This window comes from Geotrypetes seraphini, chromosome 9 (genome assembly GCF_902459505.1).
Source record: "Geotrypetes seraphini chromosome 9, aGeoSer1.1, whole genome shotgun sequence".
In the NCBI taxonomy this organism is placed as follows: Eukaryota; Metazoa; Chordata; class Amphibia; order Gymnophiona; family Dermophiidae; genus Geotrypetes; species Geotrypetes seraphini.
In genome coordinates, this window is record NC_047092.1 from 9,784,235 (window position 1) to 9,806,841 (window position 22,607).

General features: G+C 41.7%; 1 long non-coding RNA gene across 1 annotated transcript in view; it reads right to left on the reverse strand.

Moving 5' to 3' along the window:
• Window positions 1-22,607, reverse strand: part of LOC117367142 — an 89,066-nt gene that overhangs the window by 56,868 nt on the left and 9,591 nt on the right. The window lies entirely within an intron of this gene.

A 22,607-nucleotide genomic window follows, 5' to 3' on the forward strand; every position in this document is an offset into this window, starting at 1 on the left:
CTTCCCTCCCATCTCCCCCATGTACCTTTCAAATCCCTGATGGTCCAGCGGTGAACCGGAGCAGGAGTAATCTTCCTGCACTCCTGCCCCGTGCAGAGATGCTAAATGAATGGCTGCCCTGAGTCCCGAAGATTGTTCCTGCTCTGGCTCATCACTGGACCACCAGGGATTTGAAAGGTACGCGGGGGAGGCGGGAGGGAGATAAATATTTTCAGAGTTGGCTGGGACAGGAGGTGGGAGGGATCTCTCCTGTCCCGGACCACCGCTGGACCACCAGGTCTTACGGCAGGCCTGGTGGAGGCTTGCAAGGCATCAGTAGGGAGGGAGGGATGGAGAGGGGACAAAGTACAGGGCAGGAAAGGAGGGTGGACAGGATGCAGAGCATGGTAGGCAAGAGAGGGAAGGAGGGAGGCTGGGTGCAGGGCAGGGCACTTGAATATTACACCCCCCCCCCTCCTGATTTATATTGAAGTCAACTTCTTTCTTCCTTTAGGGGGAAAAAGGTTACCTCAGTTTATATTTGGGCTGGCTTATATTCAAGTATATACGGTAAGTTTTAAATGAGGTCTCACCAAAGTCTTATACAGGGGCATCCATACCTCCTTTTTCCTACTGGCCATACCTCTCCCTATGCACCCTAGCATCCTTCTAGCTTTCACCGTCACCTTTTCAACCTGTTTGGCCACCTTAAGATCATCACGTACTATCCCACCCAAGTCCCGCTTTTCTGTCGTGCACATAAGCTCTTCACTCCTTAATCTGTACCGTTCCCTCAGGTTTTTGCAGCCAAATGCATGACTTTGCATTTCTTAGCATTATATTTTAGCTGCCAAATTTCAGACCATTCTTCAAGCTTCGCCAGCTTTTTCTTCGTGTTATTCACACCATCCGACGTGTCTACTCTATTACAGATTTTGGTATCATCCGCAAAGAGGCAAATCTTACCCGACAACCCTTCAGCAATATCGTTTATAAAAATGTTAAAAAGAACAGGCCCAAGAATAGTCAGGAACCCTGCTTTTAACTGTGCAATGCAAGAAGACCCAGGAAAAAAAGGGGATACCCTCACAACTCTTCCACATCTTCTGAGGTGTATCCCCCATAGATGTAGGGGCTTTTTGTTTGGGGGAGGTGGACTATTTATCTGCCAGGTGACATCCATGCAACCTTATCATATCCAAAATTCTGTACCTGCCATATTTTAAAGATAAAGAAAACACATAGGAAGAGAAATTGTTGACATAACCCTAAAAGAGAGAACCTAACATCTTATGTGCTTTTTCTGAGCAACATCACTGCTTTTAATTTAGAGAATCTAACACTGAAAGAAATTACTTTAACAGGTCTGCCGATGGCGATGCTGTTATTTTTCTATAGAGACACATTGCAATCAGAGCATCAGAGGAAAACTGACTTTGATCTGTTGTGAACGCTTTTGTTTTCTTACTTGTGTTTCCCCCAACATAAAAAGAGAGAAAAAATGGCAAGATGGGAAATAGAGAAAAAAAGATCTTAGCAGGTACCAATGGTCAGAAGGTGTCTCGTTCAGATCTCATCTCTGTGACGAAAAATTGTTGCCATAGATACAGGACAGAAAAAAAAAATCTTTCCTGATAAAAGGAAATATGAACATGAAAGAAGAAAAATGATATTTTCCTTTGGTAAGAGACAAGAAAAATTGAGATGCAAAAAAAAAAATGAATGAAAAAGAAGATCATTGCAAATGAGCTGTGAAACCTAAAATAATAATACATGTAATAACAATAATTAATCTCTGAAAATGTTACAAAATAAATTATAACGTAGAACTGCATGCCCTCCTAATTCAACTTCAATTTGCTTATTAAAATCTCACTTTTAGCAGTTATTCCCTTGGGGTTACATATCTTGTTAACAAGGGGACCCCTGGGTAGAGCAAAACAACAATCCAACTTACAATGAAAAGTAATAAAAATCAAACTAATGGCTAAAAAAAAACAACAACCTGAGAACGTGCTCCGGTGCTAATGAGATTGATGGTGGCCTCCGTTCTTCTTGTTGTTATGAGATGCTATTGACTCGTGCTCGAATCCTAGCAACTTGATGAATTGCAGGCTTTGTGGTAGTCCAGAAAGGTCCTCCAGCATCATCTCCCTGGTTACTTTCAGCATGTCCGGCCATCTGACTGCAGGTCGCTCTCTTCGCCTGGTTCCTTCGATCTTCTCAAACGTGATGTCCTTCTCCAGTGATCTCTCTCTTCTGACGGCGTGACCAAAATAAGACGGTCGTAACGTCATCGTTTGGGCTTCGAGTGACATAGCCGGTCTGATCTCTTCCAGAATTGATTCGTTAGTTCTTCTGGCGGTCCACGGCATGCCTAAAATTCTTCTCCAACACCAAAGCTCAAATGAGTCAGTCTTTCTGAAGTGTCCAGCTTTTGCATCCGTAACTGACCACTGAGAAAACGAGTGCGTGGACAAGTCTGATCTTCGTTTGGAGTGTTACCTCCTTCCTTTGAATACTTTGTCGAGAGCCTTCATTGAAGAGCGACCAAGTGCTAGTCTGTGGAGTATTTCTTCCCTGCTAGCTGCTTCTATGTTTACAAAAGAGCCCAACAGATGGAAATCCTTTACAACTTCTATTCTATGGCCTTCAAGCTCAAACTCTTCATCATTTTCCGTATTCATGATCTTTGTCAGTAGCCAGCCACAAACATAACATAACATTGTGCTTCTTAACCGCATAACCGTAAGTTCAACGCGGTTTACAAAAGATTATAAACAAATCACGAAGAACAAGAAGAGTTATTTGGCCAAGTATTTTGAGAAAAGATAGGTTTTCAACTGAGTTCTAAAATGTTTATAAGAACAAGCTGTAAGCGATAACGATCAAAATTCTTTATCGTGGGAAGCAGCTTGAAATGCGAAAGTACGATCAAGAAATTTCTTGCTTCTACAACCCTGTACGGATGGAAAAGTAAACAGGGCGTCTATAGAAAATCTATTGCCCTGAGATCATGTCTTCATACAGTGCTGTAACACTTGCACATCTGCCTGTGCCAATTTTGGTTTGATTAATTAGCACTGGGGTAATATGGTGGCATGCCACCCTTTACTGGTAGGGAAAGAGACTGGTTGAGGATGCCTCGAAGGCTGCAATCCAGTTGGGTTTTCAGGATTTCCCCATTGAATTTGCATGAGATCTATTTGCATACACTGCTTTCATTAAATTATTCATTTCCTCCTTTTGCGTTTTAAAGGTGTTTCCATGTAACTTCACGGCGTGTCCCCCTAGTCTTTGTAATTTTTTGAAAGAGCAAAACATTTGATTCACTTTTACCCCTTCTATAACTCTCGGAATTTTGTGAACCTCTATCCCAGTGTCTCGCAAACTTTTCCGGCCGGCGGCACACTAAAACCAGTGACCCGGCCGGAAGGCACCTGGAAGTCGACGCGATGATGTTATGCTCATGCGTGATTTCATTGCATCAATGTCCGTGCATGCGCAGAGGCCCGTCTAGCCGCGACCCTGCCGATACAGGTCCTGTAGGGAGGCAGCCGGCATGGACGACTCTCCTCCACGGCACACAGTTTGCGATAGACTGCTCTATCCTATCCCTTTTCAGCCATCTCGTTTCCAATCTGAGGAGCGCTAACCTCTTTCACGGAGAGAGAACAGCGGCCCCGACTCCGGCAGACCTGTCCCGCGGTGCTGCAGCAATTAGAACCCAGTTAAGTGCCACTGAATACTGGCAGTGGCCAGTTCAGTGCGGTTTTTAAGCAGGCAGGAGCCTCTCCCCTTAGAGCACTGGGTCCCAAATCTGTCCTTGAGGAACCTCTAGCCAGTCCGGTTTTCAGGAGATCCACAATGACTACTGATGAAATTTTACGAATGAGCTTAGCTAGCGATGAACTGCTATGAAAACAAAATAGCTACAAGGAAATGGTGCACGAGCATCGGATGAACCTAGACAAATGCCTTTGGCTGGTGTTTTTGGTGGCAATTGGCAATGACTTATGTAAATGCTTTTGGGGAAGGGAAGGGTAGGTATTCTAATGGGAAGGGAAGGGAAGGGATTATAATGTGATGATATCTGATGTAGGAAGTATTCATAACTATTTAGCCCCTCCTTTCCTAATGCGTAGCAGGGGTTTTAGCATCGGCAGGAATTCCGTGAGCGTCGGAGCAGTTACCGCTGCTGATTGCGCTAACACCCGTGCTACGCGTTACTAAAGGAGGGGGTTAATGAAGTTTGGAATGCGAAATTAGAATAAATTAAAAAGTAAGAAATAAATGACAATTTTAGTGGCTTCTCTGTTTGTGATTGCTGCAATTAATTGAAGCCAAAATTTACTAGTCAGTTATTGTGTGTTGGGTTATCAATGAATATTCATGAGAGAGATTTGCATGAACCTCCTCCGCAGCCTCGTCAATATCCACTGGAGATCTCCTGAGAATCTGGCGGTCTGGGGGTTTCCCCAGGACAGGTTTGGGATCCGCTGGGGCTCTATCATGACCTTCTGTACAGCTTGTGCAAACATTAATAGTTATAATTAGGTCTGCCGCCTACTAGGGAGGACCCGCTGTGCGCAAATTGTCCTGTGGTCCAGATTTAGTTGCGTTTGAATACTATATACAGTAATTACTTACAGCATACATAAAGAGGTTCTGAAACACCAGAGTCGTAACCAATAATTTAATTTAAATTGGCATTTGCATTCCAGCCTCTACTTTTCATCTTTCTGCCTACGTTTTATTTCGTTCTGTTGAGTGGCTAAATCCTCCAGTCTCCTGGCACAATACTTGATCTTCAATTTTGGGTTAAAGAGTTTCGACTCTCAATTCTGGCAGACTGATGTGACTCATTTAATAATAATTTCACATCTGAATCATTTTTTTTTTTTTTTACTTTAAAAACACCCACACATGGTGCCATCCTGCATGATGGTTGCAAGTTGCAACTGATTTTACCCGCAAATGAAGAAAATAAAACTACCTCAGCAATTTACTGTACATTTTCAATTGACAGAAAAGCTGTGAGAAACGGTCGGGTTTCATTTAATGCTGTGTTTCCGAGGACAGCTTTAGCAGATCTTGAATTCCCCCATCCGAGACCCAGCCTAAGCTCTTCACCCAGGCTCAACCACACTGAGACTCTCAGAGACGGATGACTTCTATGTTATCACCCACTTGGAAATTTTTTTTTCTCTTGGCCTGAGCTGAACTGGATATGCAGACAAGAGATGCATCTGTCACTCAGATACAGTAATCACCAAAAAAGTGATTAACCCAGGGACAGGCAATTCCACCCCTTGAGGCCACAGACTGATCTGGGTTTCAAAGTGACCCTAATATGTAACTTTATAAGGGGATGCTGAAAGGTTCTCAGCCCACCAACCAACTTCCTAAATTCTGAGCGTTATTTTGCCACTGGAGCTGAAAAGAATGTTACCTTATCTCGTTAAGTGCCAATTTGCAGAAATGAAATTCTGGGTTTTGACATTGTTTCAGGTCATTGATTGAACCATATCCACTTCATTCTCTTCTTGGCTGGGCTGAGGACTTTTCAGCAACTCCTTGGAGCAACATTCCAGAGCTGAGATTGTGATGTCATAATGCCTCATTCCACCAATGCCTAAGAGCCAACTTCACTTGTGATGTCACAATGGCCTGATTGTCCTATACTGGGCTCACTTTTATTATACTGTATTTAAGGGGGTGCTGAAAAGTTCTCAGCCCAATCAACCAACTTCCTAAATTCTGACTTATTTTGCCACGGTCATCTTATTTCATCAAGTGCCAATTTGCCAATTCTATGTTTTAACATAGTTTCAGATCATTGATTGAACCATGTTCACCTCATTCTCTTGCTTGGCTGGGCTAAGAACTTTTCAGCACCTCCTCAAACCTGGAATTCAGTGCCTGGCCACACCTAGGTTCCAGCATTCGGTTTCTAGGTTTATGACACCAGTGAAACAATAGCCATTACATGCAATATTTAGAATATGCAAACTACATATAGATAGAACTGATTGCTATGGGGTTCTATTTATGAAGTTACATTGGAGGGTTAAGTGCTGACTCTTTGGCATTTAAACAGCCAAATGATGATTCTGTTCCCAGTTAACCCCCCAAATATCAGTCCTACCAAGTATGAAGCTGGACAAGTTCCTGCTAAACTGGGACGTATGCAGGTAAGGCTGGACTCATTTAGAGCACTGGTCTTTGACCTGGGGGCCGCCGTGCGAGTGGACTGCCGGGCAGGATGGACCACTGGTCTGACCCAGCAGCGGCAATTCTTATGTTCTTATGAAGGGCCGCTGAAAAGTTCTCAGCCCAACCAACAAAGTGGCAAATTGTAACCTGTAAACTATATACTATGTATATTAGCATTAGATCAGACATGGGCAACTCCGGTCCTCGAGGGCCAGAATCCAGTCGGGTTTTCAGGATTTCCCAATGAATATGCATTGAAATCAGTGCATGCAAATAGAACTCATACATATTTATTGAGAAAATCTGATTGGATTCCGGCCCTCGAGCAACGGAGTTGCCCACATCTGCATTAGACCCTAGTATATGTCAAGTTAGGATAAAAACTTGTATCAAAAATTATGGCAACTCCGGCACAAATCGTAACCTGTTAATTGTATATTATGTTTGTTTAACCTGTAACCTGTTCTGAGCCCTTTTGGGACAACGGGACTGAAAACAAATTAAGGGGTCCTTTTATTAAGGTGCGCTAACTGATTTAGCGAGCGCTAAAGATTAGTGCAAACTAAATGCTAAGATGCCCATAGGAATATAATGGATGTCTTAGCATTTAGTCTGTTATTGAGAAAGACATGGGGGAAGCCACTGCTTGCGCTGGATCGGTAGCATGGAATGTTGCTACTCCTTGGGATTCTAGAATCTTGTTACTCTCTGGGATTCCAGAATCTTGCTACTCTTTGGGATTCTAGAATCTTGTTACTCTCTGGGATTCCAGAATCTTGCTACTCCTTGGGATTCTAGAATCTTGTTACTCTCTGGGATTCCAGAATCTTGCTACTCTTTGGGATTCTAGAATCTTGTTACTCTCTGGGATTCCGGAATCTTGCTATTTTTTGGGATTCTGTATGGAATGTTGCTACTCTTTGGGATTCTAGAATCTTGTTACTCTCTGGGATTCCAGAATCTTGCTATTCTTTGAGATTCTGTATGGAATGTTGCTACTCCTTGGGATTCTAGAATCTTGTTACTCTCTGGGATTCCAGAATCTTGCTACTCTTTGGGATTCTAGAATCTTCTTACTCTCTGGGATTCCGGAATCTTGCTATTTTTTGGGATTCTGTATGGAATGTTGCTACTCTTTGGGATTCTAGAATCTTGTTACTCTCTGGGATTCCAGAATGTTGCTACTCTTTGGGATTCTAGAATCTTGTTACTCTCTGGGATTCCGGAATCTTGCTATTCTTTGAGATTCTGTATGGAATGTTGCTACTCTTTGGGATTCCAGAATCTTGCTATTCTTTGTGAGTCTGTAAGGAATGTTGCTATTCTTTGGGATTCCAGAATCTTGCTACTCTTTGGGATTCTGTATGGAATGTTGCTACTCTTTGGGATTCTAGAATCTTGTTACTCTTTGGGATTCCGGAATCTTGCTACTCTTCGGGATTCTGTATGGAATGTTGCTACTCTTTGGGATTCTAGAATCTTGTTACTCTTTGGGATTCTGTATGGAATGTTGCTACTCTTTGGGATTCTAGAATCTTGTTACTCTTTGGGATTCCGGAATCTTGCTACTCTTCGGGATTCTGTATGGAATGTTGCTACTCTTTGGGATTCTAGAATCTTGTTACTCTTTGGGATTCCAGAATCTTGCTACTCTTCGGGATTCTGTATGGAATGTTGCTACTCTTTGGGATTCTAGAATCTTGTTACTCTTTGGGATTCCAGAATCTTGCTACTCTTCGGCATTTTGTATGAAATGTTGCTACTCTTTGGGATTCTAGAATCTTGTTACTCTTTGGCATTTTGTATGAAATGTTGCTACTCTTTGGGATTCTAGAATCTTGCTATTCTTTGGGATTCTGTATGGAATGTTGCTACCCTTTGGGATTCTGTATGGAATGTTGCTACTCCTTAGGTTTTGGCCAGGTACTAGTAACCTGGATTTGCTACTATGAGAACGGGCTACTGGGCTTGATGGACCAGTGGTCTGACCCAGTAAGGCTATTCTTATGTTCTTAATCTTTAGTGCACGCTAAATCAGTTAGCGCACCTTAATTAAAGGACCCCTAAATAAAAAAATGTTATCTGTTACCTTTTATTCCTAAGCCATGTTTGACAAGTTCCATTGTACATTACCTGGGAGGAGGTTGGGGGGGGGGGGGAGAGTACAGGAGTGGGGGTTATGAGCTGAGAATTATTTTTTTTCTAGATCATTATATATTAATAGAGGCCCATTTTAGCTAGAATTCTTCCCCTTGTCTCTGTGTTTCCTGCTCTCCAGAAAGCTGTCTCGTTTGAAGAGACCAGGAATGTTTTATAACAGCTAAAACTCCAAAGTTAAAATCCACTTTGCAATATGCTTTATGGCCTTAACCGACCTAAAGTCAGGCCGAAGCCTCTTCCTCTGAGCTCCCTTGTTTCTTCATTAGAATAACAAATGGTGAGGAGAAATTTGGTCTACTGAATTAATTCAACAATAAATCAGGTTTTCCAGGGGATATAGTATTCCACCTAGATGAATTCCTGGTTCTGAGCAATGGACTAAGTCAGCCAATTCATATTCTTCTCTTGGGTAAAACGATCACAAACCACGCACCCTTTTTTTAAAGACAGGCCGTGGATTTTGAGTTCTCAAAAGCGACGCCTTGTTTATTTCTTCGTGTGTGCTCTTCTTTTTCTTGCTCTTGTTGTTCGGAAAGGGAAGAGTTAATAGGGAAGAGAAAAAGATATTTCTACACTCTTACTGATCATTAATTATAAGCAAAACAATCCAGGAGCATAAAACCTTACAAGTTAAGGTGATGAAATATTTTGACCCTAACAAGATGGGACTTAGCTTTCCTGTCACCGTATGAACCACAAAATTATATTGCATTGTCACCTTCTGATCACCCACCCACCTCTCCCTGTTTCTCCTCTCCCTCCCTCCTCCTACACCTTTTCCCCTGCGGCTCTCATCCGAATGCTTTTGTGTTTCACTAATATATTCGAGCTCATAATGTTCTGATCTGAAGAAGAAGGTTCTAGCCTTCAAAAAAAAAAATGCATCGTTAGTCCATTTTAAAAAAAACTATATGATCTTATTTTACCTTCTGTTTGTTTTCTTATATTTTTTATTTTTTCTGATTATTAACTTAAATCACATCTACAATGTGGACTATGGGGGAAATAAGAACCAAATAGCTGTACTGATGAGGCACGAATAGACATGCCGTTAAAAATGGTCTTTTTTTTTCTCTCTTTCTCTCATTTTCAGAGCCTTTCAGTACAATGAGTCTTCCACAAAACACAAAAGGTTAATAGACTGACTGAATGCGCCAACCTGCCTTAGACAGCAAGGCCTAGAGAAGCAATTAAAAATGAAAGAGAATTCCAAGGATTTTCCACTGTATCTGTCCCTGGTAATTAGAATGCTGTCAGCGTAGAGGGTGAAAAATTCCGGAGGGTTGCTTTCAGGGTATGAAGTGAGCCAGAGCTATAGGAATTTCTTTTTCTCTTTCCCTTTCTTTCTATAATTGGAGTTCACCTGCAGTATCATGGAAGGCACACTGGCTCGATGATTACGTTCATTTCAATTGGATTTACTCCTTATCACCAGTGTTGATTTTCTCTGAAAACACACTAGAAGAATGGTCATAGTCAAACCTGTGATTTAGCCAAAATTCGACCCGAGTCTACTGGCAGTCATCCAAGGTTTAATCGAGCGTACGAGTAAGCAAATGCTCAACCACTCCAGAGCATTTGATGCTGTGCTTGCGATGGGGGAAAGAATGTTTAACCTTAAAATTGTCTCTGGTTGGGGGGTTTTCCCCTCATTTTTAATATACTGCCCTGCTAATCTCTGGAGCCCTCTTTTTAAAAAAAATATACTCTGGTGACACCTCATGTATTCTGGAGGCCGCACCTTCAAAAAGAGTCGGTCCAGAGGAAGGCTACTAAAATGGTGTGTGGTCTTCATCAAAAGGCAGTTTCAAAAAAAGTGGGCCTTTAGCTTGTTCGAATCCGAGTAAAGGCCCACTTTTTTGAAACTGCTTTCAACTCTTGATTCCCCCTCACTGCTGTCAGATACCTTGACCCACTGTATCATTTCCTCTACCATAATCTCCCCATCCCTGTAATGTTCTGTCTAAACTAGATTGTAAGCTCTTCTGAGCAGGGACTGTCTATTGGATGTTAAAATGTACAGCTATGCGTAGGCCTTAGTAAAAGGACCCCATTTTCTTTTCTGTACAAGATTAATTCTTGATTTAAGAAAAAAGAAAACCAAAGTATCGCCGAGTAAGGCCTGTCAGCATTGGGTCTTTCTACTTAAGAAAACATTTGCCTTGCTGATTTTTGATCTACAATCCTCGCAAGACCTGTGCAATTGGAGTAACTAAACGTTTTGCATCTCTCCACTGAGCCTCTTAATTCTCCTAATAATTCCACTTGATACCGGGGAATCAGAAGAACAGGACTGAGGCCTCAGAGGCACTTAATTTTCTGTTATTCATATTACCCCCTACCTTTCTGCAGCAACTTGGCTCAGAGCACTATGGTGGCATCCAAAGGCAAGTGGAATATTAGGTTAAAAAGCACCGACTTTTTTCCTGTGACTTTCGTTTGCATCCCTCTACCCAGTTTTTTATTTTCAACTCTGTGTCCCTTTCAAACTTTTCACAGAAATATTAAGTACTGATACACTTCTCCCTCCGTATTCGCTGTGATAGGGGATTAACAGACCCGTGAATACTGAAAAACCGCAAATAACTTTTTCATAAGTTATTCGCGGTTTTCTATTAAAAACCATTGTGAATATGGTGAAACCGCGAACAACATGGTGGGAGACCTGGCTTGTTCCTGAAGGAGAGGCAAATCACAGGTGAAGGAAGTGCTGGGAATCGGTGATTCTGTAAACGCTTGGAATCAGCGATTTCTCTATGCAAGCTGACGTAATTTGAGGGAGGAGCCAGCATGCTGGGCTTCAACGCTAAGAAATGTAAGGTCATGCACCTCAATAGCAGGAATCCGTGCAAAACTTACACCTTAAATGGAGAAACGTTGGCTAGGATGACAGTAGAACGAGACTTGGGAGTGATCATCAGTGCAGACATGAAGGTTGCAAAACAGGTGGAGAAAGCATCATCCAAGGCAAGACAAATGATGGGATGTATCAATAGAAGTTTCGTAAGCAGGAAACCTGAGGTCATAATGCCACTGTATAGAACCATGGTGAGACCTCATCTGGAGTACTGTGTGCAGTTCTGGAGGCCACATTACTGCAAAGATGTGCTTAGAGTCGAGTCGGTTCAGCGGATGGCCACTAGGAATATCTCGGGGCTCAAGCGTCTCTCGTACGAAGAGAGACTGAACAAATTGCAACTCTACACTCTGGAGGAACGCAGGGAGAGGGGAGACATGATTGAGACGTTTAAATACATCACGGGTCGTGTCGAGGTGAAAGATGACATCTTCCTACTCAGGGGATCCTCGGCCACAAGAGGGCATCTGCTCAAACTCAGAGGAGGGAAATTTAGGGGTGACACCAGGAAGTATTTCTTCACGGAAAGAGTGGTGGGGCACTGGAATAAGCTTCCGGAGCAGGTGGCCAAGGCCAACAGCGTGCTTGACTTTAAGAATAAATGGGACATCTACGTGGGATCCCTACAGAGGCCTAGTAAGGCACTCAGCCTTGATGGGGTGGGTCAATAGAGTGGGCAGACTTGGTGGGCTATAGCCCTTTTCTGCCGTCATCTTTCTATGTTTCTATGTTTCTATCGCAATTGCTGAAACCGCGAATACGGAGTGAGAAGTGTACATGCATTTTGCCTATTAAATATTTCAATGGGAAGATGTTTTTTAACAATCACTAGAATTGTAGAAAATACAGATGAGCCGAATGAGTGAGATTAATAGCCAAGAGAGACTGGAGAGAAGTCTAAAGGCTGTGGCCTTCTCAATTAGGCATTAGAAATCATTCCTCAGTTAATTAGGATGGGTTAATTAAAGTGCAATAAAAGGTGCCATGTAAGTTAAGGTTGGCAGAGTCACGGCCTACAGATCACAGATCTATTTGGCTGTGGGGAAAGTCAGTAACAGAAGCAGAGGTTCTGTTCTTGTGCGGTTGACTCTTGAAAGCCTGCGTGTTTTTTCTGTCCAAAAACAGTTAATTGCATCTGTACAAGTGCCAAGGAGACAATGTTCCTGATTGAGGACAACAGATCTGCTGATAGGCTGAGGCTGTCCTTTGGCCGAGTGCCTGAAAATGCTCTTTTGACTAAAACCGGACAATCTGCATTCCCAAACAGAATCAACCAAATCAAGAAATTCATCTAGGAACGGCAGAGTCGGATTTTGCTGCTGTGTATTTTCACTAAACTAAACCTTAAGCTTATATACCGCATCCGGTGTCAGGTCAAAAGCGCGCCGGGACAAAGACGCACCCAGACAATTGAGCGCAGCGCGTGCCACCGCGCCGCTCTAAATTACTGTTTTTAGCGCTCCGACGGGGGGTGTGGGGGGGGAACCCCCCCACTTTACTTAATACACATCGCGCCGCGTTGTGGGGGCATTGTAGAGGGTGTGGGGGGTTGTAACCCCCCACATTTTATTGAAAACTTCACTTTTTCCCTGTTTTTAGGGAAAAAGTTAAGTTTACAGTAAAATGTGGAGGGTTACAACCCCCCAAACCCTCCATAACGCCGGCGCGATGTCTATTAAGTAAACTGGGGGGGGGGGTTCCCCAACAAAACCCCCCATTGGAGCCCATAAAAACTGTAATTTAGAGCGGCGCGGCGGCGCACACTGTGCTCAATTGTCGGCGCACACTTTTGTCTTTCGCGCCGTTGTCTATGAACTCCGCATCCTCTCTATAAAGATAAAGCTCGGCACGGTTTACATGAACATTAAGGGATCCTTTTACTAAGCTCCGTTAACGTTTTTAGCGCACGCTAAACCCGCGCTACGCGGCTAGAACTAATGCCAGCTCAATGCTGGCATTAGCGTCTAGTGTGTGGGGCAATTTAGCATGCGCTAATGTTCTAACGCGGCTTAGTAAAAGGAGCCCTAAAATAAGGAAAAATATGTAAGAATTAGTGAATATGAAGAGAGCAGCGAAATTTACATTTTTGAGAATAGCCAAGTTTTCAGATGTTTTCGGAATAATTGGAAGGAGCCCAGATTCGAGCTATTTTATAACTCAATTTGCTATTGACTCCATATTGACATGAATGGTCGATGAAGCCGACTGCACAATGCGCTGCGGTAGCAAAAAGGACGAACAGAATGCTAGGAATGATTAAGAAGGGGATCACCAACAGATCAGAGAAGGTTATCAATCCGCTGAACCGGGCCATGGTGCGCCCTCACCTGGAGTACTGCGTCCAGCACTGGTCGCCGTACATGAAGAAGGACACGGTACTACTTGAAAGGGTCCAGAGAAGAGCGACTAAGATGGTTAAGGGGTTGGAGGAGCTGCCGTACAGTGAAATATTAGAAAAACTGGGCCTCTTCTCCCTCGAACAGAGGAGACTGAGAGGGGACATGATTGAAATATTCAAGATACTGAAGGGGATAGACTTAGTAGATAAGGACAGGTTGTTCACCCTCTCCAAGGTAGAGAGAACGAGAGGGCACTCTCTAAAGTTGAAAGGGGATAGATTCCGTACAAACGTAAGAAAGTTCTTCTTCACCTAGAGAGTGGTGGAAAACTGGAACGCTCTTCTGGAGTCTGTTATAGGGAAAACACCCTCCAGGGATTCAAGACAAAGTAGATAAAGACAGGTTGTTCACCCTCTCCAAGGTAGAGAGAACAAGAGGGCACTCTCTAAAGTTAAAAGGGGATAGATTCAGTACAAACGTAAGGAAGTTCTTCTTCACCCAGAGAATGGTGGAGAGCTGGAACGCTCTTCCGGAGTCTGTTGTAGGGGAAAACACCCTCCAGGGATTCAAAACAAAGTTGGACAAGTTCCTGCTAAACTGGAACGTACGCAGGCGAGGCTGGACTCATTTAGAGCACTGGCCTTTGACCTGGGGGGCCGCCGTGTGAGCGGACTGTCGAGCATGAAGGACCACTGGTCTGACCCAGCAGCGGCAATTCTTATGTTCTTATCACGACTTCAACACCTGAGCATCGAGGCATGTTGGAAATAAATGTTGTGAATTACAAGGTACTCTCTCACTTATTTAAACCTCCTGCTCCTATTTATTTCCAAAGAGCAATCACACATACACAGCATTATACAGAGACTGAAAAAAAAAAAGAGAGTCCCTATTCCATGGCAGTGTCTCTCAACTCGGTCCTGGAGTCCTCCCTTGCCAGTCAGGTTTTCAGGATATCCGCAATGAATATGCATAAACTTGATTTGCATACACTGCCTCCATTGTATGCAAATTTGTTTCATGTATATTCATGGCGAATGTTCTGAAAACCCGACTGACAAGGGGCTACTCCAGGTCCGAGTCGTACAAAATAGGGCACTCCGGCTTCTCTATCGTTGTTCAAAATATGATCATATCTAGAGTTGCTAGATTTTACGATTGTAAAACTCGAACACCCTTAGAACATAAGAATCGCCCTACTGGGACAGCCTGAAGGCCCATCAAGTCCAGTATCCTGTTTCCAACAGTAGCCAACCCAGGTCCCTAGTTAGATCCCAAGTGGTAAAGCAGATTTTATGCTGTTTATCCTAGGAATAAGCAGTGGATTTCCCCAAGCCATCTCAATAATGGCCAATGGACTTCTCTTTTAGGAAATTATCAAAACCTTTTTTAAACCCCGCTAAGCTAACCGGAGATGGGAACTCAGGCCCATACCCCACTCTAACCTTTTAGTGGAAGCTGCGAGTCTTCCAAACCCCCATCCTAATCCCACTGCACCCACAAATTTTTGCTGACTAAAGAAAATTTGACTAAATTAATCCATGCCTTTATAACAAGTCGCTTTGATTACTGTAAGTTTTTTTCTTGGATCTAGTAAAACTAATTTGCAATGCTTACATGTTATTCAGACCATCGCAGCTAGATTACTTACAGTTGTTTAAAAAAAAAAAAAAGAGCATACTACTCCAGTCTTGTATAATCTGCATTAGTTACCCATCAGTAAACATATAGAATTCAAACTGCTTTGTGTGATGTTTAAAGCTTGGAATATTGGCCAGCCAGAATACTTGCGGAACAAATTGTCAAGATATTTACCATCAAGGTCTTTGTGCTCTTCTAAAAAAGATCAGCTTCAATTGTTGCTGTTGTTAGGTGTCATCAACTCGTATTTGAGTCCTAGCGTCATCCCATGGTTGTTTTCAACGTGTCCAGCCATCTGATTGCAGGTCGCCCTCTTCACCTGTTTCCTTCGATCTTCTCAAACACGATGTCCTTCTCCAGTGATCTCTCTCTTCTGACGGTGTGACCAAAATAAGACAGTCGTAACTTCATCGTTTGGGCTTCGAGTGACATAGCTGGTTTGATCTCTTACAGAGTTGATTCGTTAGTTCTTCTGGTGGTCCACGGTATGCCTAAAATTCTTCTCCAGCACCAAAGCTCAAATGAGTCAATCTTCTTTCTGTCTTGTTTCCGTAGTGTCCAGCTTTTGCATCCATATGACCACTGAGAAAATGAGTGCGTGGACAAGTCTGATCTTCATTTGGAATGTTATCTCTTTGCCTTTGAATACTTTGTCAAGAGCCTTCATTGAAGAGTGACCAAGTGCTATTCTGTGAAGTATTTCCTCTCTGCTAGTTGCGTCATCATTTTCTGTATTCATGATTTTCATCTTGTCTATATTCAGTTCTAAACCCATGTTATGACTTTCGGCTTTGACATTTCTCAGTAGATACAGCATGTCTTCTTTGCTGCTGGTGATGAGTGTTGTATCATTTGCATAGAAAATGACGGCAGAAAAGGGCCACGGCCCATCAAGTCTGCCCACTCTAATGACCCACCCCCCCCTAACTTCTTCCCCTAAGAGATCCCACATGCCTATCCCATTTTTTCTTAAAGTCTGGCACGCTGCTGGCCTCAATTACCTACAGTAGAAGATCATTCCAATGATCAACCACCCTTTTGGTGAAGACATACTTCCTGGTGTCGCCATGAAATTTCCCGCCCCTGATTTTCAGCGGATGCCCTCTTGTGGCCGTGGGTCCTTTAAGAAAAAAAGATATCATCTTCCACCTCAATACGGCCCGTGATATATTTGAACGTCTCAATCATGTCTCCCCTTTCTCTATGTTCCTCGAGTGAGTATAGCTGCAATTTACTCAGCCTTTCCTCATACGGGAGATCCTTGAGGCCTGAGACTATCCGGGTGGCCATTCGCTGAACTGACTCAGCTCTCAGCACATCTTTTTGGTAATGTGGCCTCAAGAATTGTACACAATATTCCAGATGAGGTCTCACCATGGATCTGTACAACGGCATTATGACTTTGGGCTTCCGGCTGACGAAACTTCTATGGATACAACCCATCATTTGTCTAGCAGGTTGTTTATATTTTGGCCACCAACTTTGAAATCGACACTCTCTTCTTCCAAATTTGCTTTTCTGAAGATGGTTTCACTGTACAGGTAAGGTGAGTTTCATAGCACTGAATACTCTTTAATAGGTTTAACCTCTAATATCCAATATTACCTAGACCATCATAGATCTGTTATCCTTTTTTCCTTAGATATCTCAGCCGCCTTTGATACTATTGATCACGACTTGCTCCTAAATAGACTAGAGGAAAAAGGACTAACCGGGAAAGTCTTAGATTGGTTTAAATCTTATTTCAATAATCGAACTTCATCCGTTAGATTTAATAATGAAGATTCCACTATCTTTACTTCAACTTTCGGAATCCCACAAGGATCCATTCTGTCTCCCCTACTATTTAATATCTTTCTATCTCCATTACTAGAAATCTGTCAGGCTATAGGTTTTATTCCGTTTTCTTATGCGGACGATATCCAATTGATTCATCCTTTAGATCCTGAAAGTGACACAGACATCTCTTCTATTAACCAAAAATTAGAACAAATACATAACTGGTTAAATTCAAACAAATTAGCTCTGAATATTAATAAGACCAAATCTATTCTATTTAACTGGAAAAAAGACATCTCACTTATAAAACCGTTTTTTCTCAATAACATACCTATCAGCATGGAACCCACAGTTAAAATTCTTGGGGTAATATTTGATGATAACTTATCCTATCATGAACATGTCTCTTCTATTGTTAAAAATTGTTTTTTCAAACTACGGCAGATAAGATCTATCGCCAAATTTCTTAATTCTACTTCTTTAAAGATTTTAATCCACTCATTCATCATAGCTAAAATCGATTATTGTAATGCCCTACTTTTAAACATCACACAAAAAGAAAAAAGGAGACTCCAAATTGTTCAGAATACGGCCATAAAGCTAATTTATAACGCTAAAAAATTTGATCACGTCTCCCCATTGTTGATAGACGCGCATTGGTTACCAATTAACCATAGGATCCTGTACAAACTGATGCTTTTAATCTTTAAGTCCCTTACATTTAGTGAGCCACAATTTATATCTAAATCACTAATCCCATATAAACCCCAAAGATCTTTGCGCTCATCCGATCAAAATTTATTAACTGTGCCCTCTTTAAAAATAATTGGAACGAGAAGAGCTGATATGTTTACTGTTGCTGGTCCACAATGGTGGAATTCCCTTCCCCAGTATATCAGAATAGAACGTGATATTTCAGCATTCAAAAAGTTTTTAAAAACTTATTTATTTAAGGATGCTTTTGATTTTTAAAATTCTACATTTTCTAAACTGTTTCAATTAATATGTACGAAGTGTGCTTTGAATAAATTTTTACCCTACCTTTTGTTCTTCCCCTTTTTTTTTTCTCTCTTTACCCCCATTGTAACTTTACCCCTTTTTCCTATCTCTCACGTTAGTCACTATTGGATTTAATTGTAATTATGTTAAAGTTTTTTTTTTATTATATTATGTACATCGCCTAGAAATTTGTAATAGGCGATTCATCAAAAGTGGAATAAACTTGAAACTTGTGACAAAATGCATCCTTGCCTGACACCATGTTTTATTGGAAACCAGTGTTGCTGTATTCAGTTCTCACTGCAGCTGAGTTATTACATTATATTAGAGATTTCTATTCCGCCATTACCTTGCGGTTCAAGGCGGATTAAGAACATAAGAACATAAGAAGTTGCCTCCGCTGAGGCAGACCATAGGTCCATCATGCCCAGCGGTCCGCTCCCGCGGCGGCCCATCAGGCCCATTGCCTGAGCAATGGTCTATACCTATCTATACCCCCCAATCCCTTTTTCTTCTAGGAATCTATCCAAACCTTCTTTGAAACCATTTAATGTTTTCTTGTCTACAACAGCCTCTGGAAGCGTGTTCCACGTGTCCACCACCCTCTGAGTGAAAAAGAACTTCCTAGCATTTGTTCTAAACCTGTCCCCTTACAAATGGTTTGTCCGGAGATTAGGTTTAAGTCTAACAAGACCTCCTGATGACTACCTGAAGGGAGAAGGGGCACAGGAAGAGAGAGCGATTTAGAGCTTGGAAATGATGTTGCATGCGGTGACGCTCACAAACTTATGCACTTGTACATGAATGTCTTTTACCATACAACAGCCACTGAGTCCACACCTCATAGCTACAGCTTATGTGTTTGGGTATTCCCATTTGCACATAGAGTTCGCTACACAGTCAAAAGCTTTGCTGTAGTCGATGAAGCAAAGGTATAGGGGCTTTTGGTATTCTTTCCTTTTCTCCAATATCCATCTAACATTGGCAATAATGTTTCTTGTTCTCAACCTTTTCTGAAACCAGCTCGAACTGAAGCCAAAGAAGAACCAGATATTTTAAAAGAAGAAGTCATAACAGCAATTACAGCTTTATCGAAAAACAAGTCACCTGTTATCAATGGTATTCCAATTTAATTAATAAAAGGCTCAGAAGGTGCTATCATGGCCATTACTCGACCGTGTCAACAGATTTGGAAGGAAAAACATGGCCAGCCAATTGGAGAAGAACACTGTTCATACCTCTGCCGAAGAAAGGTGATGCCAAGGACTGTAACAACTGCAGAACGATTGCATTAATTCCACCCACCAGCAGAATATTGCTGAAAATAATACCAGGAAGGCTCCAATCATACATTGAGCAAGAAGTACCCGAAGTTCAGACTGGTTTCAGAAAAGGTTGAGGAACAACTTCAATTACCAATCTTAAAATAATGAAACTGCCATCACTAAGGAGCAGAGCCTTCTCCTATGCTGGCCCTGCCCTTTTTAACTCATTGTTGGAGAATTTCTAAAAACTGATCTCCCTTATTCAGCGTTTCGAAAGGTGATTAAGCCAATCCTGTTGCGGCAGTGTTTTGGTTCAACTGTCATTACCTGTAGGTTATTCTGCTGATCTTAATTGATTTGGGATTCATGCACTCTATTCGTCATTTTTGACTGATTCTGAAGGCTAAGGGCTATTATTTTGTTTGTGGTATGTTGTATCTGCTTATGAACTGTCCTTAACATGTTATGCTATGTATTATGATTGCTTTGTATATGTTTTCTTTGTACACCACTTAACACAGTATATCAAATTAATAAGAACATAAGAAATGCCCGCACCGGATCAGACCGTGGGTCCATCTAGGCCGGTGGTCCGCACCCGCGGAGGCTCAGCTAGGTGTTCCCAGACGAGGACCTTGGTCACTCGTATCCCTCAATGTGTCTTGCAAGAAGATGTGTGTCCAACTTGCCCTTAAATCCTAGAATGGTAGTTTCCGCCACAACCTCTTCCGGGAGTGCGTTCCAGGCGTCCACCACTCGCTGTGTGAAATATACAGTTGGCGTCTCCTGCAGGCATAAGGGTTGTTACTGTGGTGTACAGTTGGGTACAGTGGGTTTTGGGTGGATTTTGGAGGGCTCAACATACAATACGTATAAGAGGGCTATGGTGAGATGTTTACCTGGGACTTTTTCAGCCCAACCAACCAACTTCCTAAATTCTGAGCGTTATTTTGCCACCGTAGCGGAAAAGAGGGTTATCTTATTTCGTTAAGTTCCAATTTGCAGAAACAGAATTCTATGTTTTGACATTGTTTCAGATCACTGATTGAGCCGTATCCGCTCATTCTCTTCTTGGTTGGACTGAGAACTTTTCATCACCTCCTTGCAGCGACATTCCAGAGCTGAGATTGTGATGTCATAATGCCTCATTCCACCAATGCCTAAAAGCCAACCTCACCAGTGATGCCACAATGCATCGATTGTCCTATACTTGGCTTACATACGTAAGAACAGCCATACTGGGTCAGACCAACAGTCCATCTAGCCTGGTATCCTGTCTCCACCCGTGGCTAATCCAAATAGTACGAGGGGGGTGCTGATAGGTTCTCAGCCCAACCAACCAACTTCCTGAATTCTGAGCATTATTTTGCCACTGTAGCTGAAAAGAGGGTTATCTTATTTTGTTAAGTGCCAATTTACAAAAAAAAAAATGTATGTTTTTTTACATTGTTTTAGATCATTGATTGAACCATATCCACAGTCATTCACTTCTTGTTTGGGCTGAGAACAATTTCAGCACCCCCTCAAACATCCCAATGGCTTGTTTTGTGCAATTTCTGTTTTTGGATGTGGTTGTTTGTATGTTTGTTTTCGAAAATGAGAGCAAACACATCCGTTTCTGAAAAACGAGATAGACGTCTTGCAGTTTTGAAAATGGGCACGTTCGGGACTGGAGTCTTATGCGTGCTCCACAAAACATCAAAACTCGGATTTAGATGTCGTATCAAAAATGCCCCTCCATGTCTTTTGGAGATGCGGCGACCGGAATTGTATAAAATACTCAAGGCATAGCCTCAGCATGGAGCGATACAGAGACAGTATATTCCTGTCAACTTCATTGACCTATACACTCCAAAAATTGTTAATTCCTGTCAACTTCATTGACCTATACATTCCAAAAATTGTTAATTCCTGTCAACTTCATTGACCTATACATTCCAAAAATTGTTAATTCCTGTCAACTTCATTGACCTATACATTCCAAAAATTGTTAATTCCTGTCAACTTCATTGACCTATACACTCCAAAAATTGTTAATTCCTGTCAACTTCATTGACCTATACATTCCAAAAATTGTTAATTCCTGTCAACTTCATTGACCTATACATTCCAAAAATTGTTAATTCCTGTCAACTTCATTGACCTATACACTCCAAAAATTGTTAATTCCTGTCAACTTCATTGACCTATACACTCCAAAAATTGTTAATTCCTGTCAATTTCATTGACCTATACACTCCAAAAATTGTTAATTCCTGTCAACTTCATTGACCTATACATTCCAAAAATTGTTAATTCCTGTCAACTTCATTGACCTATACATTCCAAAAATTGTTAATTCCAATGTTATCTTCGCTTATAATCTTAATTAATTGTTGTGTACCGCCTAGAACTCTCTGGGTATGGCGGTATACAAAATAAAAGTTATTATTATTATTATTATTTGTTCTAGTCATTATTCCTTTCCAAATAATTCCTCATATTCTCTTTGCTTTTTCAGTTACTGCCACAATGCTTAGTGAATTCCATATTTAGCTCTTAGAATGGAAGATGCACAGATTGTCTGATTGATCCAAATTAAGGTCACTTATTGCTGTGTAGTTTAATTTAAATCTATAGATTTACGACCCACCTTTTCTTGTTAAATAAACAATAAAAAAAAACCCCAACAAAAAAACCCTCCTCAGAGTGGTGTATGGTAGTTATAAAATTAATTCTAGGATTGTCTAATTTTAGCTATTTTCTCTCACCCCCCCCATCCCTCTTAACTTTGTAGGGGGGAAAAATCTGTGTTTCTGTGCAAACAGACTGGAGCAAGGAGGAAAACATTGTGTACATGAGCTCTTTGGGCTGGTGAGTAAGAGTATTTTAATAACCCATGAAAGCTACACGGTTGACTACTTATGCAAATTCTAGGCATCGTGTTTGAACAAAAGGTTGCGTCGTTGTACAACCCCGAAGCTTTTATTGCTAATGAGGCATTCATTTCCATTTCAGTATGGAATTGGCTTTTTTTTTTTATACACTGCAACTCATAATGGCTCCTAATGCCATAAAAATGTTTGTTACATTTATCCTAAGCAGAGGTGTGGAGTACGTGCCTAAAAACAGCTCCTGATGGCAGAAATCCGTGCCGTCTTAATTTAGTCTTGTGTAATCCTCAAGGCAAATGTGGCCATAGCTTTGCTTTTTCTATCAAATCCTCACATATTGCAAAACGATACCTTCTTGCTTTAAGCTACAATTTTCCTAAATGGCTTTATTCTGAAATTAGGGAGTTGCAAGAAGAACTGGTGCAAAGGCCAGATTGTGATGTGGTTTGCAGAAAGCAAAAAAAAAAAACAAAAAAACCCCAACCAAAACTGGATTCTC